At 50.9% G+C, this 27,104-nt stretch overlaps 1 protein-coding gene across 3 annotated transcripts in view; it reads right to left on the reverse strand.

Moving 5' to 3' along the window:
• RB1CC1 (RB1 inducible coiled-coil 1) overlaps positions 1–27,104 on the reverse strand; it is a 1,537,866-nt gene that overhangs the window by 311,136 nt on the left and 1,199,626 nt on the right. The gene's annotated exons all lie outside the window — the stretch shown is intronic.

The following is a 27,104-nucleotide window of genomic DNA, read 5'->3' on the forward strand; positions in this document are numbered from 1 at the left end:
CTCATCTTGAAAAATATCTAATAATGCACACTTAAGCTCCAATATAAAAGAAAACATTCTTAACACAATATAATGCAGTTTGGGTGCAGGGGAGGTATCACAACCGTGACATGAAGTTGTTAAATAATGTAAAGCAAAGGTGCCCAATTTATGAACACTCCTGTCCCCTGCACAGCATAAGGCAGAATAATCTTTATTTCTTTATGGCTGAATAAACGTCTTTATTTTTCAGAGGTCAACGCTAAGAGCAACTGGTTGACCTCTGAAAAACAAAGAAGTTTCGAACAAAGATATTCTGTAAAATGGTTATTGTCAGAAAACCATATAAATAGCCATGTAAATGAAACAAAATATTTGTGAGCTGATTATTCAACCTTATGGTGTGCAGGGGACTGAGTGTCCATAAATTGGGCACCTTTGTTGTTTAACATTCAGCTGTCCAGGGTTCAGTAAATAAACACCAATCTTACCTTTAATATGTCTTGAGTGCTTGCAAATTGCCTGGTTTACTGCCCTTCCAGGTTTCCTTATGCAATGCCAACTGCCTGGTGTACTGTCCTGCCAGGACTCTTTCTGCAGCGCCAATTGCCTGGTGTACTTGCCTGCCAGGTCTTCACTTCTGAGTTTCACTTGCCTGGTAGACTCCCCTGCCATGACCTTTATATTTATATTAATTTCTTGCTGACGTCCTTGTCAGGATTTCTCTTATACTTCACTCGCTTGGCTTGGTGTCTTTAGTTTACCAAGACTTCTCACATGCTTTACTCGCCTGATGACTTTGGTTTACGAGGACCTTTCAGGTACTTCTCTGCATCATCAACGTACATGGCTCTGGGGTTCAGATATATGCTCTTGGTAATGTCACCAAGTTTGACCCCACAATCACACTTCAAATATTCACAGTTCTTGGGGGTTCACCTTTTAGCATTTCGGTATTCAAACAAGCCTTTTGTTGTATTAGTCTATAATGTTCAAAGTACTGTTGACGCGATAGAAGGAATGCCCTGGGGTCCCCACTGGCTTTCGGCAGACTCATCAGCTTTCTCCAACATCTCTAGTCAGGTTTGCGCTTCTGCAGTGTATTGCTTCTGCCCGCTTTCCAATCTGGAGGCTGCAGACACTCTTTGGTCCCCCCTTGCGGCTCCGCGATTGCCCATCTGCTTCCCCTCGAGATCCGGAATGGATAACGCCAGCCTCTCGAAACACTGAGCACCCAGGACATTCCCCGTGGCTCCCAATGTCTCTTCAGTATTCGACTCAGCATTCCTCCTGTGTCAGCATCTTCTGCTCTGCAACCCCGGTACGTGATCTTTACGTATGATAGCACTTCAACAGGAGCTAACCTCTTCCCATGCACTGCCTCTGCAAATAGTGCACTCACCAGATTTAAATGTCCAGCGAACAGGTGCTTTGGGAAAACATCTAGTCTGCACATTGTGGTTCAAGGTCTTGGTACACGATTCAAACTCCTGCAACCTCCTTGTCTCAATACTTGGGGAATTCTGGGAGTTGAAGTTCCTAAACATGCTGTTAAACACATAGCATTTGAATACTTTTGTTTACTGGTTTCACATAACAGAACGTTAGAATAAAAAGGTGTTATGTTTGAGTAGTGTGAATTGGTGTGATGGTTGAGTGCCTGGCCAGAAAAATATGAAGAAGAGGGTTCAATTCTCCTACCAGTGGACACATGTGCCTGACAGTATGCCATGAGGGTCTGCGGCATCAGAGGACTTTCCTCATGAAAAAGGGACTTGGGTTTGAGGGGGTCTTCCGCATGGGAAAGGGGGAGATACTGCGTCTTGTCCACTAAAGTCAGGACATCTCCCTGGTAGCTGTCTCCTCCCATGTGATCCTCAGTCATAAAGCCACCCCCAGGGTCAGGTTCAGGATCAGGATCACGTAGCGGCTGCCGTCCCTTGGCCACATGGGAGGAGGTTACCGCCAGGGAATCTGTGATGACTCCACTGGATTCATCACAGTACCACTTTAACTCAAATCACCAGCCACATGCTTCCACCCATCATGCTCTATAGCAATACTGCTGTGTCACTGGCATACTTCAATCAACCATTAAATAAATACTTTGATTACTGGAAAGTCTACAATGGAAGTATTGATTATGCATTGCTTACCTGGTTGCAGGTAGACAGGTCTTTCTGAAGACAAAGGTAAGTAAACTAAAACAAAGTTGCAAGTGTTTAGATGGGCGTGCGCAGAGCGAAGACGTGAGGAAGCTGTGTCACTGTCGAGCGCTTGAGTGGATCCTTTAATGTGATATTTCTTTGTGCATCCAACCGCAGAATACAACCCAGACATTTACGGGATGTTGGGTACTGGCCGAGGTGCTCGCTGGCCCCTGGGGAGGTGCTAAAGGACCCTGCAGTGTAGGAAAAGGAGGAAGAACGCTGTTGCCCGTCAGAATCCCAAAAGGCAGGCAGGTCTTGCTGAAGGAGGAGGAACTGATCGAAGGGGCCTACAGTGAAAAAACAGACTGCTAGCAGGAGCTGCGGCATTGCAATGCGGTGCATGGCGACAGAAGGTGTGGTGGATGGTGCGCCCTGAGATGCAAACGGTGTGTGGCGGATGGAGCGGGGAGCCAGAGGCAGAGAGGGCAGACCTGCTGAAAGAGGAGCATGTAGAAGGGAGCAGCTGCCGAATAATAGAGAGAGATATTCCACGGCCTAAAGATCGGAAGCTGCAACAGAGAGCACGCAAGTAGAAGAGGATGCTGGGAGAACAGGTACCTCGCCCCCACCCACTGCAGAGCCCCCAGCTCCCTGAGACATCCCTCCACTCTGAGCAGAATACCAGCAGCAGAGTGAGGGCGATCATGCAGGCTGACTGAAGACCTCTGGGAACTTGCCAGAGACACAAACCCGAGAGCTGAAGGGCCTCAACAGACATTGCTGAGCCTGAAGAGGAACCACAGGGGACAAAACAGACCACAGGAGCCAAAATAGGTATGCCTGCCACCAACCTGCATAGTAGAAGGTTACAGAGAGCAAGACATAGGGGACGATGCCGAGATAGGAGCTTGAGACCATACACGGATTCAAAAAGTTAGTCTCCATATTGGGGCCGGCCACCACGAAGGGCTTGCCCACTCTCACTGCCTCATGCAACGCCATTGAGCTGGACTCTCTGACCCTCCTGCCGGATCTACCCTGAGTAGTAGAGTACCTGGAAGGAGTAAGGGGCCAAGCACTGAGAGGCCCATCACTGGACATGGGGGGCAGCCCTATAGGTTGGGTGCCGAGATTAGGAGGAAGGTCACTGACATCCGTAGCAGACGCTCCAGGGCAAGTGGGACCCTAAGAGCACTGTGCTACCCAGTGTTGAACAACACCCGGGATGGGGCCAGTGGACTAATGCCAGATGGGGGCAGGAAGAGGAACTCAGCGCTCTTCAAACAAACTAAGAAGGAGGCATTTGCCAAAGAAGAAGAGCCCTGGCAAGCATCTAATGATTCTAGGGCGCAGAAAGGGGAGAACACCCACGGAATCCAGGAGCCTCCATCTGGTTATTCCAATGACATGATACTGGAGGCAATAGTGGCACTGCAGACGTCCACAGAGGCCCGCATTGGAGAGGTCAAAAGTGAAGTAGGACTGCTGCGCCAGTATGTGCCTAATCTGTTGAGCATAGTAAGTGAAAACAAGAAGACAGTGGAAGAGATGTTGACCGCCTCAAAGGTACTGCATGAGACCGTGAGAGTGTTGGAGGTGAAGGTGCGACTGCTACAGGATCAGGCAGAGGATACGGAAGGAAGTTCAAGAAAAAGCAATATCCAAATCTGGGGTTATCGGAGGGAGAGGAAAGAAGAGAGCCCACCTTGTATGTGGAGAACATGATCCTTCAGGAGATTGGCCCGGGCGAGCTGTCGCAAGGTTTTACTGTAGAAAGGGCCGAATGAGCACTAACAAGAAACCCCCCACCGTGGGGTTCCACCTCGACCCATCATTGCTAAAAATCCTTAATTTCTGTGACAAAGCGAAAATGTTAACATTCTCCAGAATGGGAGGAGTGAGCTGCTGCGGTTCGGCCTCCTTGGCCATTTATCCGGACTACACTATCCAAGTCCAGAGAAGTAGGAGACAGTTCATCCCCCCGAAAGACAGACTGTGACGACAGGGCATTAAATGTATGCTTGTATATATCCTGCGAAACTGGAAGTGAAACACAATGGGAAGACTTTTTTCTTGGACTCCCTGGAGGATGTGCACACCAAATGAAGCATATGCCAGATAGACGCGAGAACACCTAAAGAACCACAGGCGGGAAGAAGGACTAAATGAACGAATCATCTTCACCTATCAGGACCCACTGGTCCAGTCCAACAGCTACTTTGCTCATTTAGCGATCGCGTCTTCAATGAGTAGCTTGGGTACCGATAGGTACCCTACACGAGGACCCAGAGGACAGGGGACAAATGGTGGCTAAGCCTTTACAGGGATTTTCTGATGGGCATCTTGTTACTGTTTATAGTTTAGTTGGTTTATACTGGTTATGGTTGCAACCCAGCATGAGCTTAAGGGAAGAAGGCAAGGTAGGGCCCAGGGGCATGTGAGGAGGCAAATGAAACCCACAGAGCTTACTGAAACTGTACACATAGGAAGGGGGGGCAGAAACCGACCAAATGGCTGAGACGATAAGAGTTGCCTTTTAGCATGCAAGAGGCTTCAACAACTATGTAAAGCGGCTGAGGATAGCGAGATACCTGCGCCGTAGAGGGGTCAAAATAGTGCTGCTAAATGAAACCCCTTTACTGCAGATAGGCAGGCACAAGTGGTGAAGAAATGGGGGGAAAAGGGTATGGCTCAGAATATTCTAACTATGTAAGGGGTGTACTTACCTGGGTGGCCCAGGCTGTGCCCTTCAGGTTGGTGGGAGCCCACACAGATAATGAGGGCAGAATGTTGCTTGTGCATGGGTACTTGGGAGAGAAAGAGGTTTGCCTCAAACACATATGCACCCAACCATAACGCTGCAACCTTCTTCTGATCGATGGGCGGAAGATTAGCTCCCTTTAGAGGTATGACCTGGATCTGGGGAAGGGACTTTAATTGTACTCTAGATCTGAGACTCAACAGATCAGATGGTAGATATAAGACGCCATCACCCCCGCAAAGGTCCTGTTAGAACTCATGAGGAACCTGGAGCTGTGAGAAATCTGGAGATGGCAGGAGGGAACTAGAAAGGAATCTTTATATTATTCAGGGCTACACAAAGTCCATACCCCAATATATTACTTCCCCACAGGAGCGGACCAGTTGGGGGAATTTGTGGGTAGACCCTCTCAGACCACTCGTCCTTATTCATAGACTGGATTATAAGGCAAATACCAGCCACAGTATCCGCATGGAGGCTCTGAGCTGAAACTTTACGAGACGGCCCATTCAAGAATGAAATGGCACAGCAGATAAGGGAATATTTTTAACTGAATGAGGGGAGCATAGACCGAAAACAAATCCTCTGGGACGCCTTCTAAGTGGTTATACGAGGTGTAGCTAGGAAAGTACTAGAAAGGAAAATAAGAAACACAGGGGAAACACAGATGAAAGAATTAAGTGGGTGGAGAATATGGAAGAGGGCAGGAAAGGGACTGAGGAGGAGCTTGCAGGACTTGGGACAGGAATGTCTAGCACACTGGGGCAGACTGGGAAAGTAAAGCTTTGCACGATGCATGAACAGTTACTTGAACAGGGAGATAGACCAGGGAAACTTTTTGCGTGATTATGCAGGGGTTGGGAAAACAGGGAAGACACCTCAGAGATAACAGACAAATGTGGTTCACTGTGGAGATCCCAGAAGAAAATAAATGAGACATTTAGGACGTTCTACCAACACTTGTATGAGGACCCTGGGGATAATAAGTTGAGGTAAATTAAGCAGACTCTGACAGAGATAGATGTGCCTACCTTAGATGCAGAATAGAGAGACATGCTGGAACCACCCCTCTCGTTGTAAGGGGTTAATCACCTCACTGTCAACGGGCAAGACACCGGGGGAGATGGCCTTCTGGCAGAAATTTATAAAGAATTAGGAGAAGGGGGTGGCACCACAGTTACAACCTACCTACAAGAGGGCATTGCAACCAGGAGACTTCCTCAGAGTATGGAGGAATCCATAATTATTCTGATCCTAAAGCCCGGAAAAAAAGGGAAGCAATGTGGGTCATATTGATCGGTATCATTAATGAATCAGGATACTAAGATCCAGACAGCGGTCCTGGCGGAGAGGGTAACCGTATCACTGATACACCCTGACCGAACGGGCTATATCCTGGGGAGGGCGATAGCAGAAAAACCTAAGGCGACTACATGCAATCATTGATGGGACAAGAGATTGGTCAGAGGGCTGTGTGGTGGTGGCACTAGACGTCATCAAAGCCTGCAATTCAGTTAGGTGGTAATGGCTCTTTGCCACTCTGAGAAGCCTCGGCATTGGTGACAATTTCATGAAGTGGGTTCAGTTATGCTACTCCAGACGGGTAGCAAGAGTGAGGACTGGAAAGATCATATCAGAGTCATTTCTCATACAAAGAGGCATATAAAGAGGCACGAAACAGGGGTGTCCATTGTCTCCTATGTTGTACATCCTAGCCCTGGAACCTCCGGCGGTTATCCTCAGGAGGGAATTTAGAGAGGCAGGTTTGCTGGAACTATCCCTAACCGCAGACAACATGTTACTGTATGTGAAAAACCCTGAGGAGACCCTAGAGTCCTACCTAGAAATACTGGCAAATTTTGCTACACTGTCAGGCAAAACAGTTAGTAGGGAAAAGTCCTGCATATTTCCCCTAGGGGGTTGGGCCGGAGTAGCAGAGTCGAGACTCCCGCGCCTGGGACTACAGTGGAAAACCAAAACATTCTGGTACCTGGGCATACACATTCATCATGACATAATGGAGACCCGCTACAGAATGCACTACGGGCTAAAGGAGGTCTGGAGACATTTATTAGATTCTCTGGGAAGCTCCCCCTCTCAGTAGCGGCTAGGGTAGTGATTTTACAAATGGTTGCCCTCCCTCGTTTGTTGTACCACTTTGTAAATATCCTATATCTTATATCTGAACCCTTTGTAACGCTCACCTGGTATCCACGGGGACGTCACTCAGCCTGTTCTGACCTCTTTCGACCTCAAACCCTTCCCTGGAGGCTATTCGACTGGAGACTGGGCCTGAAACACAGGACTGGTAGAGTTTAACTACCTATTGTCTCTGTGTGCTTGAACCCCTTCTTCCCCGGGGTCCAACCCTTCCCTTTGATCCACAGCTCACCTTGTTTTCTTGGATAGTGTGCTCTCCGTCCTGCCTTCAGCACAGGGACGCGTTGATTGATGAGGGCTCAATGCTGCCTATTTACTTCACTGGCAAGAGTCTGACAGGTATGTATAATGAGTCTTTTGAACAGTTCTCTAACTTCGTTCCTTTCCTTCCTTAGATTACGGCCGGCGTCCAGGGATGGCGGCGTGCTGCTGAGATGAGTAGCGCTGAAGTTGAGTGAGAGCACGATGCGCGATGCACCCGTTTCGTATTTGCATTGAATGCAGTTATTTTTCAGGGTCTTTTAAGTGCCGCAACATTTTCAGCGTGGAAGCTGGTTATGAAGAACAAATGTGGTGGGTAAGCGCGGTATGCGGCGCCTCTAGATGTTTCCACGCTAACCTGGAGTGTCTTTCCCCTCTTGCAGATGGATGAGAAGTTCCGGAGACAGAGTTCCCCCAGAGCGGCTGGGATTCAGTTAAGCGTTTCAAGCTCATACAGTATTTAAAAATAAGCAAAGATTTGCAGAATGCTTACTAATGCCTTTTTTCTGTTCTTTTCCCTTTTCCTTAGGAAGCGACGTGCCGGGATGGGAATGACACCGCCGAAGATGCCTGCAGAACAGAAGGAGCGATGACTGATGGGCAGAAGCGCCGCAAGGTAAGGCTGTTCCTAACGGTGTTCTTGTTCTTGCAGGAGCTGAGCGCAGAACAAAGATGCCGGCCCACTGGAGAACGATCCGAACACGGTGAGTGTCACGCTGCAGGTGCAGAAAACGCAAAGCGTGTTTCTCAGCCTGGGTGTGGCTTAAATAGTCTCTGGGTATCCCAGGTGCCTCTGAGCTGAACCACACCCAAAAGACTGCAGAACGTCCCAGAACTGCACATGCAGTTCTGGGAATCGAAATATGTGGGGACATCCATCTTATCCCCATCAATGCACTACAAGTCCAATCCTCAATGTTATCCTATGGGAGTGAGTGAGTCTGGTGCCACATGCGCCAAGTCTGACTCCAAGTGGGTCTTTGGAGGGATGGAGAGGCCCTTGAGGGCCAGGTAGGTGATCGTGGCCTGGCTCCAGCCTGACATCTTGGAGGGCTGGGGACATGAGGGGCAGGAATCATGACACTTGATGGCTTGGAGGGACTGGTTGACAGCCTTCCTGAAAAGATTTTCCCTGTCAAAGGGCATGTCCAGTATCTTTGCATGGACCATCTGACCTTCATCCATCCCTGCCGACAAAGGCAGACACCGTTCCCCATCTGCCGGAACCCTGTGTCGACGACAACTGCCACTGTGATGGCATGGTCCGATACCACCTCCTGCGCCTAAAAGAGGGCGAGGACTTCCATCTTCTTATCGTCGGGGAGGAACTCCAGAACTGGTCACAGCTTGCACCACAATTCCCTGCCAAAGCTGGCTAGGATCGTCCAGGCGTTGGCTGCCTTGATTGCGGACGCCACCGTGTAAATTTCCTTCTTCCCCATGGTGTCCATCCTTTCTCGCTCACTGTCCGGAGAGACTGACGATGATGAGGACGGGTTAGCCGACAGTTTCCTCGCGGCTGCCAACACTACCAAGTCCAGTGATGGTTGCAACCTCAGCCACTTGGGTGCGGAGTCCGGCACCCTATACTACTTCTTCAGCCTATCCCGCTTAGCTGGAGCCATGAAAGGGTTTTTCATGAGGTCCGGGCCCTCCTCTCAATTATCGCCCAGAAAGGGCACAGCCATGATAGTCTTCCTTTTGGCATCTCGCCTTTGGTACAAGAAGCCCTCCTCCTTGGTTTCCTCGGAAATAGCTCGGTGGCCATGGCGATCATGGAGTGGAACCAACTTCATCCGGTGGGGAGACCCTGTGAGGAGCAGCCAAGTGTGGCGATTCATTGTCTGCTGGGACAAAGTCTTCATCTGTGTTCATGGCCGTAACCCATCACCATCTCTGGGTCTGCCCAGGGGGTAGGGGTTGAACGCATTGGTGGAGGTTGATATGGGGGCCTCAGTTGACGTTTCCTCTTTTTAGACGGAGGCTGATACTGGGCCTGGGGTACTACAGGTACCAGCGGCATTCCCAGCTGGATCTCTGACACTAAGGCGTGGAGAATTGATAGGATGGTGTAAGGAAGGCATGGTATCAACAGTAAGACAGACAAGTGACCACAGTTCAAGGGTGTTTATTGAACTTGAAAAAGGGTATGAAAACCATCCATCTAATCCTAAATCTACAGACGGGAGCAAGCTACGACCATCAAATAATAACGCAGTCCTCGTAGTGTCCTGTCAAAATAAAAGGGCCTATACTAATAAAACTATTGCCAATCCCTACCTCTAAATACAACAACAATGTTCCCAAAAAGAAAGAAGTGTTTCACAAAATTATATGTCAGGATGCTCAGGCTGTTGGCCTTCCTTCCCCCACGTTTTTAGCACGGGACAAGGCGGTACACTCTGGCTTCTCTAGCACGAGGATACAATTCAATCATTAGCATCAGGGCCTTCCCTGTAAGTCTCTTTACCTTTCAACGTCTCTTCATTCAGAGGGCCTGATGTGACAAACACACAATACGTTCTTTTCCTCTCAAGTTCTTAGGTGATTCTCTATTCACTTCGGATCCCACTCAGCCGGGCTAATTTCCTGTTACGCTCACCTGATTCCCACGGGGACGTCGATCTGGACTGGCCTGGTGCCACGTAGAGTCGAGATGACTGACTGGACAGGCCCACTTAACTTCGTTTGTCGGCTCGTTTTAATATCTTTCTGCAAAGGAGAAAGGGAATTAACCTCCCATAAATTGAGCGTTAACCCACCCGTTGTCTGCCCACTGACCACTCCTGATGTTCCCTCTTAATCTCACCTGATGGTTTGGAGAGATGAGCTCTCCGTCCTGCATCGAGCGCAGGGGCGCGTAGACGACCCGTTACTTCACTGGCGTGGAGGAATTGGTGAGTTCCAGTATTGACTCTAGAATCCAATAGTTTGTAAGAGTTCAAATGTCTGATCTTCACTCTTTCCAATTCCTTGTAGGTTGCCGGTTTAATCACCACGAAGAGCCCAAATGGCAGTTGGGGAGAGTCAGGTAAGTCTCTAGTGGTTTTCCCCTTAGGGGCCGGGGAACTGCGCCGACCCGAGATGAGGTGAGTACCCCCCTGCGGTAAATCAGGAAGTCTTTGGGGGGTAGCTTATAATGTCCAGAGGTTTCCTCTTAGGGGCCGGGGTGCGGCGGTGATGCAGAGTTAACTGCGCCGACCCGAGATGAGGTGAGTACCCCCCTGTGGTAATCCGGTAAGTCTTTGGGGGTAGCTTGTATTGCCCTTCTGCATTCCCTTGCTCACCTGGCTTTTCTTGTCCCCTTAGATATCGGAGAGCGGTTTGGAAATGCAGAGTTCGCGATGGAGTGAGGAAAAGCTGCACTGGATGGTGAGTACAGCGTGGCCCTGCGAGGTGCGTGGCGGCGCGTGTGCGATGACTCCTTCAAGATCGACGGCGCGGTGGATCAAGAATTCAGGTAAAGTTTCAAGTTTAAACCTCTTCTCCTTCTTTCTTTTCGTTTCCAGGTGGTCCAGGACTGAAGCGGGCGTGGCTGAAGACTGGAAGCTGCTGGAGGCACAGTGAGCGTTACGCTGCTGAATACAGAATAACGTGAAGCACGTGCGGCTGTCCGGGCATGGTTTAAATAGCCTTGGAAGAAGTCCCAGGTAAGTATTCTTCCACAGCCCCCACCCGAGTAGAAAGTAGTCCCTTAGGTAAAATAGTCCCTCCTAAGCCCCATTTGGCTTGTGGCTTCGTGCAGCATGGTCTGCACCAGGTAAGTATGCAGCATGGTCTGCATTAGGTAGGTTTTCTGTAATGAGCCTGGCGCCCATGGCGCCAGGACTGACTTTATCCTTATGAGCCTGGCGCCATAGGCGCCAGGACTGCACCCAAACAGCCCCTAACTGGGGTTTTTGGGCATGCTCCAAATGGCATGATGCCTGCTTCCGGGGTTGCTGGGCCTGATCTGGCTTCCCGGGGGCAGGCATCATGACATTTCCTTTCACCACAATGTTCGTACATTAGTTATGCATCTAATTCCTCATAGGGTATTCTTTCTCAGGTGACACCATGGATGCCCCTCAGTCAGGCTCAGATTTCGGATCTACCTTGTCGGGCTCAGATTCCTTTTAACACAATGTTTATAACTTTGCAAAAACTTGCTTTAACCAAAACATTTTAGCTGATCTCCCTCTGCTGGGCTCGCACCAACATCCTATACGATTTCATCAACTATTGAAGACTTTTGAATGTGCACAGGGTTTTTTAGTTAACTCGTTGCAAGACCACTTTGATTTCACAATTCTTTATCACTCTTGACATTTGCCACTTTTCAGCTGGATACCTAACAGAGACTTTCGAATGAGCACCCACGTGGTGCCGGACCACTCGGTCTACAGTATCGTATCTTTGCTTCAAAGTTCACTCCCTCATCGGCTGATTCACTGTGTTTGTGTAACTTGCCACATACGCTCCATACACTGTTCTCTTCAGTTTCCATTATACAATGTTGCCACTTGCAACCTTGGCTTCAACACAGACCGGTCTGGTATCAGTCTCCCCAACTCACAGGCTGTGCTGACTTCAGTGGCACTGCTTTGTTGTAGGAGCCAAAGACAGTACCACAGCGGAAAACGATTCTCGCCTTGAATATCAATCAAGGACCGCCCTGGGTACCTGACACACACTGCAGCATTCTTCAGCCTTGATTACTGGTCTTACGTGTCCTATTGTAAAAGGTACATGAAAGTAACAGTCTTTCATTGAAAAGGTCAAGAGCACTTCCATCCTTGCAATCCTCTTCGATTTTGCAGTCTTTCGTCTTGTATTAAACTGCCATCTTGGAACTGCTGTTTCCTCATGTGCATTGCCTTGCTCAGAGTGTGCTTTCATGCTCTGCCTTTTATCCATGCGGGGAAGTGTGATGCAAGTCACGTGTGTGTAATGGTCAGCGATTACCTGACCCTGTCTGACCATTGTATGTCAGGTATACGGCTCAGATGTATGTCCGTTTCTGACACAGTGAGCTGTCCGTGAGTAAGTGTTTGTGTTGGGAAATGGGGGTAGAGGGTTGAGTTCCTAAGTATTCTACCTGGTAGGATGGAGTAAAGGTGTTACAGGGAAGGGGATACAGCATCTTGCCATCCAGTGTCCCACTTCCACTCCCCAAGGACCCCTCACCCAGGTGATCCTCCCACACTGGTCCACCCACAGGAAAAGATCCAAAAGCGATGGGAATGTCCTGGTCACCTGGATGACAGATCCCCGGGGACTAGTGGGTGAGACACCTTCAGGTTTCTCACAATGTCCAAAGAAGTGTCCCTCAGCTAAGAAGGCAAAGAAGGAAAACTCCACCCTGGGCCTTCGTTGCTGTCGTCCTCGTCCTCCTCGTGGAGCGTATGCATGGACTCTTGATCTTCGTCGTCTGTGGACGACACCTCCATAGCTAGAGCGGCAACCTGGGAAGACTGTTTCAGGCCACCCCCCCTCTTTTTTCCTCCCTGAGGGTTCAGAAGAGGGGTCTGAGCCGGTACCTTTACCCCGTCCGGATGGCCTGCCGTCTTTGCCAAGGCCTCCGTGGTGGTGTAGCGCCGTGGGGGCAGGAGGGCAGGGACACTTTCTGAGATGCAGGAGCCACCCTTGTAGGATCAGCACCTGAAGCTGCCGCAGTAGTAGTAGCCATCAACGGAGTCGCCGACAAGGACTTTGTCTGTGCCGGTTGAACCTGCTTGGGCTGTGCGGCCTTCTTTTCCTCTGTCCTTGGCTTATTGGATTTCTCCCGTAGCTTAGCTGTGGTGGACAACTTCCTTTTTGAAGAGGAGCTAGACGGTAGGCTGCCTATGGAGGCAGAAGGTGATGCTGATCGCGCCCCATCCAACTTGGGACCCGCATCAGCGGTGAACCCGGTGGACTCGGACTTGCAGATCTTGGCCTTATCTTGGACGCCCACGGATGGGGGACATGGAAGACCGCTGCTCGGACCGGCCGGTCTTGGATGAGGCATGACCCTGCTCGGATCATGGGACAGAGGCCTTGTTCGAGTTAAGCCATGCCGCCAGCCTACTATGCCTGACTTTCGTTGTCTTCTTAGAGAAACCTAGGCATATCTCACACTCTACCTCCTTATGGTGTGTAGGCAGTAGAGGAATTGTAGGTGCTTGTCTTCCACAAACACATTCCGTAGCCCGCATTTGGTGCAGGGCCTGAAGCAGGATCTTCCCTCCTTCTTCTGCTGCTCCATATGGTCGGAGGGCGTGAAGTAGGCCCAAGATGGCCTTCTAGAATCTTCGATGAATCTTGGTCCTTGAGGGGTGCAGAACTTCACTGACAATGGATCCCCATTGCCGGCAGATGAGGAAAAGAGCACACAGGCTTTTTGGAACAAAAATGTAACTTTTCTCATTGTAAAGCTTGAAAAAATGTACAAATAGCTCGGAAAGCAACTCGAGAACTCCCAACAATGAAGCATGAGGTAAAAATCTGAAGATTGCTGCCAGAGGCAGTACTTAGGGAGAGGCCTGTCATTGGATGGGGGCAGACTGACCCACAGGACAGTGATTGGTTTAGAGGAGAAATACCATTTTAATGTTAAAGTGAAACTGTTTTTTCTTTTACTGAGGATTCACAGCCTGACAACGGGAAATATTCATAAGCATGTGAATCCATGCCAGAACCCATTCTGGAGAATTGCTTTGTTTTAAACAAAGAGAAAACCAAAAGAATGGAATTTAGGCACAGCAGGGCAAAATCAGTAAGGCCTAACATCGAGGCTGAGGGAGTGAGGCTTGAGCAGGTATCAGCCTACAAATATCTGGGCATTACGTTAGTGAAAATAGCCTCTGGGCCAAACATGTAGTGAGAGCTACTGTCACCCTTGAAAAGTATAGTGGTAGCATCACTTGTTTCCATCACAGCCACCATAGTGGAGCCATTACTCCAGCCCTTTCGTTGTACCACCTACAGGTGCTAGCATCAAGTTCTTATGTAGCAGAGATTTGGATTAGTGTTGATACCGGATCACTGAGGGATGATCAACATCAAATGCCAGTTTATACATGGAATGAAATGTTCAACTGATAGGGGACTTTGTTAAACTGAAACCAGTCCTCTACTGGTTAAGAATATGGATCTCCCCAGTTTGGTCCATTATAGACTCATTAGCGTGTTGTGCTATGTCTCTTGATGGGCCGTGCGCACTCCCCATGGTACAAACATGTGAAATCCTGGCTTTTGGCTGAGAATCATGACCACCTATGAAGTCACCAGAAGCAATGACGAGGGATATTAAGGCTTTGGCTAAACGTGCAAGCGTGGAAGAGTCTCGCCAGGTTATGCAGGCGGCTTGTGCTAATCTAAGCACTGGGACGTTTTATTTGATGTTCAAGCCCGAGTTTGGTTACAAACATTATCTGGTCGGGATTATGCCATGTCTTGTCAGTTCTCTGTACCTGGAATGTTTCCTTGGTACTCTGAAACGGGCATCTTTTACTCAAAACTAGGTGGGTTACAACACCTAATTGTGCTCAGTTTCCGTGGCTCAGGGCGAGCCCGTTGTCCATTTTTTTGCTCTTCTGTGAGGGAAATAAACAACTGTGAGTTAGCTGCTTAGTTAGTTCCTGTTTTTACGCTGGCCGGCATCCGCCATGCTACAAAATTCAGTCTATACATTCTTGGGGCGAGAGGGCAGTGGGAGGGTATTGATGTAATCCTCCTCACACGTTTGAGTCCAGGTGAGGGCCCTCAGCTACATCTCGAAAGAAGGGGTGAGCGACGTTTCCAACATTGTAATATGCATTTTTTGGCCACCATGGTGGCCACATTCAAAAACCTGGACACTTTTCTCAATTCAGACTCGTCCCATAGGCCGAACAGTACAGCTAATGGCTCAGGAGGGATATGGGACGCTGTTATTTCAGAGAGAGAGTCTGTTATGGCTTTCCAGTACGGACCTAGTGCGCCGCAAGTCCAAAACATATGTATGTGATCCGCATCTGTAGATTTGCATCTGGGTCAAGTGTGAGCCTGGCTGTTTGCGAATCTATCCAGTCTGTGCGGTGTGTAATATAAACGGTTCAGGAGCTTGTGTTGTATACATCTATATCTGGCGTTTAAGGAAGTGGTGCGGGTGTGTATGCACATTTTCCTCCACATTACATCAGTGATGGGCAGGCCTAGCCCACCTCTCCACATGTTGCATGCCGTCTGTGGCACATCTTTACGGTTGGCCATTAGCATTTTGTAGAGCGAGGATATTATCCCTCTGGCCCCGGCCGAGTTGGTTATATAGTGGATCTCAGGCGAATCTGGGGGTTCGTCAGGGTATGGGGGACACCAGGCACGGACCACTGCTCTCAACCTGAAGTATTGTAATAGTTCCAGCGCAGACCCAGAGTGACCGGGGCGCCATGTCTGCGGGGTGATAAACTTCCCTTCAGGGTATAGGTCAGTCAGGGCTCGGTATCTCAAGTCATACCAGTGTTTCATTAGGAGTTTGTCGTGTGTGGGGCTGAGGCCTGGGAACTGCCAAATGGGCAGCCATTTGTAGTATGGGTGGTGGCCAGGTTGTGTGTGTAGTAATCGTTTCCAAGCCATGGTTGTTGCCGCTACGGGGTCAGCTGGGGCATCAGTATGAAATGTATGATGGAGTATGAGAGAGAGGGTGTTAATCCCTTCACTTGCTAGTTTTTCGAGTTTCACCTGTGGGGGAGGATCAGTGATTGTGTACCAGTGTGTAGCGTGTTGGGCTTGCGCAGCGGTCCAGTATTTAGCGAAGTCTGGGGCAGTGAAGCCCCCATTCTCGTATGGAAGAGTCATATGCTGGCACTTCTTACGAACCGCGCCAGAGTGCCACAAAAATTGGGTGCATGCAGTGTGTAGGTCCTTGAAGTATCGTTTCCCGGGCCAGACCGGCACATTAACGAAAATGTAGAGCAGCCTAGGGACAATTATCGTTTCGATTAGGGACAGTCTGCCCGATAAGAAGAGCGGGAGGTTGCGCCATTCCGACATTGGGGCCTCTGCAAGCTGCACCGTAGCCATGTAATTGTCGGCCAATAGTGATGATTTAGTGAGGGATACCTGGACCCCGAGATATCTGATGCCTTTAGATGACCAGCAGAGGTGGAATTTGCATGCTGGTTGAGAAGTGGTCGTGTGAGCGGGAAGATTTTAGATTTGGTATAGTTTATGGTGAAGCCCGAAAATGTGCTGATTTTTGTTATGTCCCGTATAATCGGGTCCAAGTGGACAGCCGGGTCTCTGATGTAGAGGAGTACATCATCTGCGTACAGTGAGATGATCTCCGGGGTGTCACGCAGACGTATGCCTTTACGTATGTGTTTGTCTCTGACATTGTCTGCCATGAGTTCAATAGTGAGGGCGAAAAGTATCGGGGAGAACGGGCAGCCTTGGCGGGTGCCCCTATGGAGGGCGAAGGGGGCGGAGACCCTGGAATTGACAAGGACTCTGGCCACAGGGTTTGTACAGAGCAATTTAATATATGATATCATGCGTGGGCCGATTCCCATTTTGTGAAGTACAGCCCACATATATTGCCACAACACCATGTCAAATGCCTTCTGGGCATCGAGGGTGACCGCTACGGCGCTTGCGTTGGGGTCAATTCTGGACATGACATTAAATAACCGGTGGATAGGGGGGTGTGGCCAGCAAGCGCGCAATGAAGACGTGAATCTTCGGCGCTCCCGTGGCCGCCTGAAACATCCTGCAAAATTCTGCCATATGGATGGTATAAAAGCAAAATAAAGATAACTCTGGGGCGGCGGAACCTCGGAGCAATACCCGACAGAGAACAGAGCTAAGTTCGCAAATGGAAACACGAGATATCGGCGTTGGAAATTTCGCCCGGGAACTTCCCGAACAAGATGGCCGCCACCAAGACCCGCTGAAGCGTGACAGGGATTCGCGAATGCAGCCCACAAGCCCCGACAGCTGAACACAGCAGCTGCGCCTAGCATCCCAGGGCGATCCGAGGGTGTGCTGCCCCCGAATCCTGTCATCTGTCCCCAGTACGGTCGGGGCGGGGAAGACCAGAGTGGGCGAGCTCCCCGGCCTGCGACATCGGCTGGGTCCACGTGTTGCAGCCAGGGCACGGGGTGCGGATGACTTGACCCCCCCCACCCTGGAGACAGATAGCGGATCCCCCCCGGAGAGGGAACCCAAAACAGGCGGCGACAGTCCGGAATCCTGGATCCGGGACCCCGGAACTAAAGCGAACGGCCACGTGGGACCTGCCAACCCGAATCCGGTGTGCCCATAGAGAGTGCCCCTGGGGGAAACAATAACGTATACGCAATATGGGCAGAAGCACACCGACATCTCCAGTGCGCAAAAGAAGCCAATCCTGTCGAACGGGGCCTCCTCCACGGGCACTGAAAGATACAACGGGCCCTACACAAAGCAACACCATGGGCAAAGAAAAGAGCAGAAAGACCTCGACACAAAGCACCATGGACCAATACACCACAAGGACATCCACTGTACAGGGCACTGAGGACCAGGAAGTGACCCCCCCTCCGCCGGACGAGACCCTCTCGCTCAAGGATGTGATGGCCGCAATCGCCAGCTCACGCTCCTCGTTGAAGCCAAAAATGGACGCCATCTCTACCGAGGTCTCATAACTCCGCCATGATCTCCAAAAACTGTCATCCCGAACTGGGGAGGCGGAATAACGTATCTCTGGTTTGGAGGATGGCCACGGTGGGGTACACAAACAACTGGTGCAAGCATTAACTAGATTGCAAACCCTGGAGGCCCGAGTGGATGAGGGCGAGGGCAGGTCCCGCCGCAACAACATCCGCATCCTGGGACTGCCCGAACGCGAAGAGGGACCCAGCATGGAACTTTTTCTGGAGGAATGGTTGGCAGACCTGCATGCGCCAAAGACTCTCTCGAACTTTTTCTCGGTGGAACGTGCACACCGCATACCCGCAGGCCGCCCGACCCCGGGTGCACCCCCAAGGACAATCATAGCAAGGCTGCTCAATTATCGAGACAGGGACGCCATCTTACAAATGGCCCGAACCAAAGGGACAATGACATATAACGGAGCCAGAATTGCCTTCTATCCAGATTATACCTGCGAGGTCCAGAAAGCCAGACAATCCTTCGAGCACCTTAAAAGGAAGCTCCACTCCATGAACGTGAGATATGGGCTGCTGTTCCCGGCCCAGTTAAAAATCCAGCATGAAGGTAAAAGCATCCACTTCGCCGACCCTCAGGAAGCCTGAAAATGGCCTGAGACCCACATCATAGGGAACTGGACCGCACCCGTTCAAAACCGCACACGTAGACCAAGACCCCGACCGCGGGGAGAGGGACCCGCCCAACGACCCATACCGGAGATCCCAGCGGACCCCGACGAAAACCGCGATCCCTGACAAGGTCCCTGGAACAGCCATGTTGGCCAGAGTACCATCAGTACCCTCAACGATCAAACCCTTTCTTGGCAACCATTTGCAATGCAACGTCCCTCCCGGGTCGACACCAGTGATGGGAAGCCGTCGCTCCCACACAACTCATCAGAGAGCCACGCGCTGCCATCACTAACACACCATGCCATCGGCAGACACCACGCCCCTGATCCGAGTTACCAGACCCGCAAGCGAGTAGTAAGTTGGTGGGAAGGTGACCACAGTTCACATTAAGTTAATCTGGCAACACTGTTTTGAGCGCCAGTAGAGTTTGGGCGACAGATACTTCATGTTGGGGAGGAGTATGGGGAGGGGGGAAGGGATACAGTTCTACATTAGTTACTTTCCGGGAAATCACACTATGTCCATACTGATCAAGATGCCACCGAACACACCATATCCGATGACAATGCCTCCACCTCACACACACGCCACATCTCCACGGCCAAACGCACCAGGCACCCATCTGGCACAACACTCCAGATCACTAGACAGCAATGACCACACAGCACCAAGATGACCCCACTTATGGAAACGCACTAGCCCCAACGACACCCCACGAACGCCACAAGTCACTCAAAATCATTACTTGGAACGTAAACGGCATGGGCTCAAGTATCAAATGCTGATTAGTCACGCAATTCCTTAACAGACGCTCTCCCGAGATAGCCCTCCTTACCGAGACCCACTTAGCAGGTTCAACTTGCCAGCTCTTTTGCAGAACCAATTACCGACTAGCATACCATGCAGGGTACACGATGGGCTCCCGGGGCGCTCTGATCCTTTTCCATAAGCGGCTCCCGTTTGATCTATCTGTTGTGGTACAGGACCCATCGGGCCATTTTGTGATGATCCGGGGCGTGCTGAGGGGAGAGACAGTGGCCATTCTAGCGATATATTCCCCGCCGGGGTTGGGGGAGGGTCTCCTGAGGGAGGTGACGGCCCTGATGGCACAACAGCAAGCAGAGGTGTGGATTGTGGGGGGGGGGGATTTTAACGATGTTATGTGCAACACACTTGACCAGACCCACATCCGCAGCCGGAACCCAGACTGTCCCACGTAGCTGGCGACCTTCGCATCAGCGCTTGGTCTGAGTGACGTTGGAGAGAACTCCACCCTACTGACCAGGGATTCTCCTTCCACTCGGGGGTCCATGCATCCTTATCCAGGTTGGATTACCTCTTCCTCCCGGCCCCAGAAGCATATAGGGTTATATCGGCAGATTTCCATCCCCGGGGCATATCAGACCACTCTCCCCTGGAGGTGACGCTCCGTACGGATCGTCCCTTGCCGCCCAAAACATGGTGGCTAAATGGCTACTACCTGGGCCTCCCCGAGTTCGTGGAGCACATCACAGACAAATCCAATTAATTCTTTGAGATCAATACAGGCTCGGTAGAGGACCCTGTGATATTATGGGAGGCACATAAGACAGTGCTTAGGGGGGAAATGACAGCCTGGATCTGCAACCAAAAGAGGGAACATCACAGGAGGGTGACGGAGGCGGAGGAGGAAGTAAAGAAATGGGAAACCAGATATATATCCTACGCTTCCCCGGAAACGCACCACTCCCTCCTGAAGGCTAGAGCATCACTCCATAACACGGCGCTTGATAACGCATGGGAGGCGCACTGGGAATCAAAGACGAGAATTTATGAGCACAGGGACAAAGCCAGCAAACTATTGGCATGGCTGGAAAGATGGGAGGAGGGGCACAGACACGTCAGACAGATCACTGATGGCCCGAACAGGCCGGTCCAAACAGACCCAGAAATAGCAGAGGCCTTTGCCAAATTCTACAGTACGCTTTATGGCGCCCCAACGGTCCCCACAGACGCTTCCCTCCTGGATGAGATTGTGCTTCCGCAATTATCGGAATTGCAGAAAACTCACTTAGACAGGGAATTCGATGAAACCGAAATAGCAGAAGCCATGACCCCGCTACAATCCGGGAAGACATCCGGCCCAAACGGCTTCCCGCCGGTGCTTGGAAGAAATTGGGCAGCAATACGATGGCTGCCCCCCTCCAGGATCTATTCCTCGCCGCTAAAGAACAGTGCACCCTCCCACCGGATCTACGGACGGCCACCATAGTGGTCATTCCCAAAAAAGCCAAACCCCCCGATCAGTGCACATCGTATAGACCGATATCGCTTCTCAACAGCGAAACAAAAGTCCTTGCCAAAGTACTGGCCAACAGGCTCCAAGGGGTAATATCCTCACTGGTCCATCAAGATCAATGCGGCTTCATGCCGCAAAGATCGACCAGAATGAACCTACGCCGATTACACCTGCTTTTGGAAGAGGCCCCGACCCTAAACACTCCACTCGCACTCCTCGCAATAGATTTCGAGAAAGCGTTTCATTCGGTGGTGTGGGCTAGCCTCTGGGCAACAATGAGGCGCATGGGCTTCGGCGAAACGTTCCTTAGCTGGATTCAACTCGTATACGAAACCCCACTAACTACAGTTAGGGTGAACGGCTGTACCTCCGGGACTTTCCCGCTGGGCAGAGGCACCCGGCAGGGCTGTGCTCTGTCTCCCCTCCTCTTCGCCCTAGCAATCGAACCACTGGCCCGATGGCTCCGACAGGTCGCCACGTGGTCCGGATTCTGTTGGCCAAATGGACGGGAGGATAAGCTTTCCCTTTATGCAGACGACCTATTACTCTACCTGAGTAAACCAGGCCAAGCATGCCCAATCATAACCCAATTGTTAAAGACCTATGGAGACTTCAGTGGCCTTAGAGTAAACTGCTGGAAATCAGTTCTCTTCCCAGTAAAAGGGGATGATCTGGCAATCCCCCGGGACTCCCCATACTGAATAGAAAGAGAAGGCTTCCGCTATCTGGGCATACAGGTCTCTGGGGTTCTCAGAGTGAGTCACAGCCTTCACTCACTGACGGCCCGCTTCGTGGGGGATGTACGACACTGGATGCACCTCCCCCTCACACTCATGGGAAGGGCGGCCCTTTTCACAATGATGGCACTTCCACGGTTCCTCTACGTACTGCAGAACGCCCCACTGGCCATACCAAACTCGGAATTTGTCCGGGTGGAACGCCTCCTCAGGGAATTGATATGTAAGGGGGGGCAACCTTAAATTGTGCTGACCACGCTGCAGCAATCGATCTGGGAGTATTGGTGTCCCACACCTGAAGTCCTACTACTGGGCCAGCCAACTAAACATTGTCAATGACCTCCTCCATGGGGACCGTGACCTTCCACACATTAGAGCAGAACTACCCTTCAGGCAAGATACCCCACCACTCGCAACGATGTATCAATGCCTATCCAGACCCCCCGCACAGACAATGTCCTCTCACATCGCAATCGTTTGGCGGCAGGCACACAAGCACATAGGCTGGGGGAACAAGATTACCATGGCACAACCACTATGGAATAACCACATGCTGACGGAAGTGTGGAAGCTGTCCGCCTGGACCCGGTGGGTGAGGGCCGGAATAACCACAATAGGAAATATCTTAACAGAGGGCTCTATTCTTTCGTTTGAAATGCTCCAGCAGGAATATGGTATTTCGGCAGCAGAACACTACCATTACACACAATTATCACACGCACTTAGTGGCCACAGGCAAGCACTTGCTGACGCCCCAGACTACACACACCTGGAACCCAACTTACTTCCACAACACATCCCCACCAAGGTGACCACCACCCTATACAAATCTATTAATGCATTCGCTACCCGAGAGCTGACCAGCCTAAAAGCCAGATGGGAGCGGGATGTCGGGGACATTGAGCCTGAGGACTGGATCCAGGTTCTCATGCATCCACGTGAAATATCTATAGACTCCAGAATAAGACTGGTACAGCTAAAGATACTACATAGGGTATACTACCCCCGAGTGGCCCTTTTTGGTTGGGGAAGGGCAACAGATCCAAACTGTTTGAAATGCCGGGGGGAAGAGGGCACCTTCATCCATCTCCTTTGGGACTGCCCTAAAATCAAGACATTCTGGACACAATGCTTACAAATTTTGGCAAGAGCACTGGGTCGCACGATAGAACTGTGACCCGCAATAATGTTACTGGGGGCCCCAGATGAGAACATCTCAAACAAATGGGAGGGCATTCTTCTCTCCACAGCAATGGGCCTGATAAAACGTTGCATTGTGCAGAAATGGGGAGCCCCGGAGTGCCCGACAGCGGCTCAGTGGTCCAACGAAATGGACATCTGCGCGGCGAAAGAACTCAGAATTTATACAGCACGAGGATGCCCGGCAAAGGCCACAAAAATGTCGGGAAAGTGTGAAGAACGTGTGACCTGAGATCGCTCTGAGGGATGGGTGAGCGGGAAGCGCAGGAGCACAACATGGACATGGTAAAGAACTTATTGCTGGACAGGTGATGTACACAGTGGCAAGAGACGAACAGATCGACGATCGACCCGGCAAAGGGAGACGGAGGGTGGGGGGAAACAGTTGGTATGTTGTATGAATGTTCAAAAACTTTCATTAAATAGGTTATTAAAAAAAACAATAACCGGCGGATATTGAGGGCTGTGGATCTGCCGGGTACTAAGCCACTCTGGTCAGGGTGAACTAAGTGGGTCATAATGGGGAGGAATCTATTTGCAATAACCTTAGCAAATATTTTCATGTCAGTGTTAATTAGAGACAGGGGTCTGTAGGAGCCGCATTCGTCCAGCGGTTTGCCCGGCTTGGAAAGCACAGTTATGAGCGCTTCGCGCATGGATTGGGATAGGGTGTTCAACCTAAGTGATTCGTTCCACACCTCTAGGAGTCTGGGCGCCAGAACGGCTACGTGCTCCAGATAAAACTCCGAAGTGAGACCGTCTGGGCCTGGTGCCTTGCCCTTCGGACAGTTCGAGATGGCTGTGGTTATCTCATCGAGGGTGAATGGAACATCAAGCTGGTCGCGCGGGAGAGGAGGGTCATGGGGATTTGGTCTAGGAGAACGTCTGTGTCTTGTGGGCTGTGTCCTTGCTGGGGGCTGTATAGAGTTGTGTAGAATGCGGTGAATGTCTCGAGGATGCCTTGGTCGGACCAGCACAGGGCGCCCCCTGCGTCCTTGACGCAGTCAATGCGGGTCCTGCCACCCTCTATATGGACTAGTCTGGATAGTGTCCTCCCCGATCTGTCTCCCTCACCGTATTTCCTGGCTGCTACGGGACAGGATTGGTATTGTATCTCCCTTCGGGCATGGGTCTCAAATGTTTCTAATTCCGCTCTAATCTGTGCCAGCGTGGTCGGGGAAGGGGCAGAGGTGTATTCCCTCTCAAGTTCTTTTAGCTTCACTTCAGGTCTCTGCAAGCTATTTTTAATGACTTTGAGGACCCCGGCTTCTATAGAGATGTACATCCCCCTGATGAAGACCTAAAATGCCTCCCAGCGGACCCCATCAGATGTATCTTGTCTGTTGTTGCAGTCAAAGAAGGTGTTGATGTCAGCCAAAATGTCAGCTTTGAAAACTATATCTTGGAGGGCTTCTGATTTGAATCTCCAGGAGGAGCGGGGGGGCTAGTCCTGTCCTAGGGTAAGGCACAGTGTTACTGGTGAGTGATCTGAAAGTGTGCGCGGTAATATCTGAGTCTCTGTGGCCTTGCCCACTATGCCGCCTGATATGAGAAACAGATCTATCCTGGATAGGCTATCATGTACCGATGAGTAAAAGGTATACTCTTGTGCCTGCTGGTTGAGAACTCGCCATACGTCTTTAAGGCCAAGTGTGACCATGTGTGCATGTAATCTATGGGCCGCACGTGATGTGGCTCTGCGGGCAGTCCTGGATCTGTCTAGCTCATTGTCCAGAATTAAGTTCATGCCCCCCCCCCCATTTGATGGGAACACCAATCTACTTCAAGAGTATGGTGGGGATTGCGTCAAAGAAATCCAGAGCGTCAAAATTAGGGGCATACGTGTTCACCAGGAGGCATTCCATATTGGCGAGTGAGCAGTGAAGGATTACATATCTGCCCTCGGGCTCTATGTGACTGGTGTGTAATGAGAACTGGACTGATTTGTGGATTAGGGTGAGTACCCCCCTGGACTGGGTCAAATATTTCATATAGTATCTATTGTTGCCCCAGGTCGGGGCGAGGTATGTCGCTAGGCGCCCCAGGGCATGAGTTTCTTAGAGGAAGAGTATCTTAATTCCATGCCTCTGGGCATAGGCAGTTATCCTGCGGGCTTTGGTGAAGTTACTCAGTCCACGAATATTCCATGTCATGAAATTAAGTGACATAGTGTCGTATTATGGGACATCCCTGCAGTAGTATTCATTACCATTGCATAACTTGTGTTCACTTGCTGTACAGGTACACTGCGCTGCAGTCATGTACCTCCCTGCCATGCCATTTTCCTTTAATCCAGCCGCAGCAGTGCCACCCCCACCCTCACTGCCCAACCCCAATATGCAGTGCAGCCCCCCACCAACCCAACAAAGGTGCCAACAATTGAACCGACTCCCACTAGAAGGCAGAGGTCGGAGGGCCGGATACAACATGGATATGCCCTCATCCCAGCCCAACAGGGGCCAAACATTAGCAACAACCTAATGAAATTAAACATTGCAACTGCAGCGGGGAGTGCTGATGCCGTACGGCCGGCATTTTAAGCATGATGTAGGGCAGCAGTGCTGTCCCGGATATGTTACTGCAGTAGACGGGTTTTGCAATCGGCCCCTAGAGCTAGAGAGCACTCTCGATCTGGGCAAATCCGCAGAAGAGGGTAGGACACATGGCTAGCTTCTGGCATCAAGAGGGGAGAATGGCTAGTGTATACCATCCAGGAGCCAGCCTGCGACCCAAATGCATGTGATAGGGAGCCATGTTTGCTGAGTAGACAAAGCCAGGTTGCCATCGACACATCATAAAACAAGGATCAGTGGGTATAAGTCTCCATGAGCCACGCTGTACCTGATTAGCTGTTGTTGGCTCGGTCGTCTCTTGGGCCGTGTAGCGGTATTTGCAACTCAATAAATTTCACCTCTTCGTCTGGGACAGTGAAGAAATACAGTTTACCATTGTGGGTGATTTTGAGTCTCGCCGGGAACAGGATGGCATACGGGATGTTGCGCTCTCTGAGCAGTTTCTTAACACCAAGGAATTGACGCCTCTCCTGCTGTACCGCCACCGAGAAGTCTGGGAAGATTCTAATAGTGTGGGCCTCAAATCATAGGTCTCCCTTCTCACGCGACAAATGAAGAATGAGGTAACTGAGTATCTTAGCGATGATGGGCCTGGGGCTGTCGCCCGGCCTAGTGCATGGTGATAAGGCCCAGTGAGCTCGCTCCACCGTAAAATATGGTGAGAGGTCCGGATTATCCAGTAGGTCTGAGTAGTTTTTCCACTGCATCTTCCATCCGCCCCTTGAGGGCATTCTCGGGAACTCTGATAATGTGCAGGTTGTTTCTGCGGGAGCGAGACTCCAAGTCATCACATTTTGCCTTAACACTCTTCATGTCACGCGACAGGGAGGCCACAGTGTCTTGGAGCGTGTGTATTTCGTCCTCATTGGCGGAGATTCTATTTTCGGCCTCAGTGATCCTAGAACCCGCCTGGTCCACCCAAGTTTTTAGTGAGGCAACATTTGCGTTAATGTCGTCTAGTTTTTCATGAAAGGAGGCAAAATTTTTGGCCATAGATTCCATCAGCGTGGTGAGATCTGGCGCTACAACCCCATGGTGAGGGTCCGGGTCGGATTCTTCCTGTGAAGATGACGTGTGGCACGGCTCAGCCCGCGGAACCAATTTAGTAAACTTGCCCATGGTAACCCCTTGGGCAGCACCCTTGGATCTACTCGGCATTGCAGCAGAAAGAAGAAGGTATGGTGCGGGCTCACCAGCGGAGAGGATGGTGATGTGGTGGGTAGTAGCCTCAGCGGGGCCGGAGGTCTCCTGCCAGTGTCTCCACATCAGCAGGGTGCGCAGGCCGTGGCAGAGGCACTAAGTTGCGGCGAGGCGGCAGTATGAGGTATTGGCTGTGGTTTGAGGAATACCGCTAAGCGACGGGGCAGTGATGGCCACGGCACGTTGTCACATCGCGTGCTTAGATTTCTTGCGTCCGGTCCGCCATGTCGGGACATAACGGTGGAAACACTGTGCGCACCTCCCTCCGCTCCTCACCTGGACCGCCGCACGGACGGTGCGAGTCCCAGAGTCCTCCCAACTGGGCGGCAGCCAGTCCGTACCCGCTGGTATGGTGTCCGTCGCAGCAAAAGGCATGGCCTCCGCACGTGCCCCTGCAATAGACGATGTTGGGTCTCCACAGCACCCTCGCCGATGTTACTGAGGGAGGGGGCCCGGGGCCGCCTCTGCAGTCGTTACGGTGTGGGCCTCTGGGGAGGGAGCCAGCCGAGGGGAGTCAGGCGAGCGCCAGGCCCTGGTGTGCACA

The sequence above is a fragment of the Ambystoma mexicanum genome, chromosome 5q, assembly GCF_040938575.1.
Source record: "Ambystoma mexicanum isolate Mex_15411 chromosome 5q, UKY_AmexF1_1, whole genome shotgun sequence".
NCBI lineage: Eukaryota > Metazoa > Chordata > Amphibia > Caudata > Ambystomatidae > Ambystoma > Ambystoma mexicanum.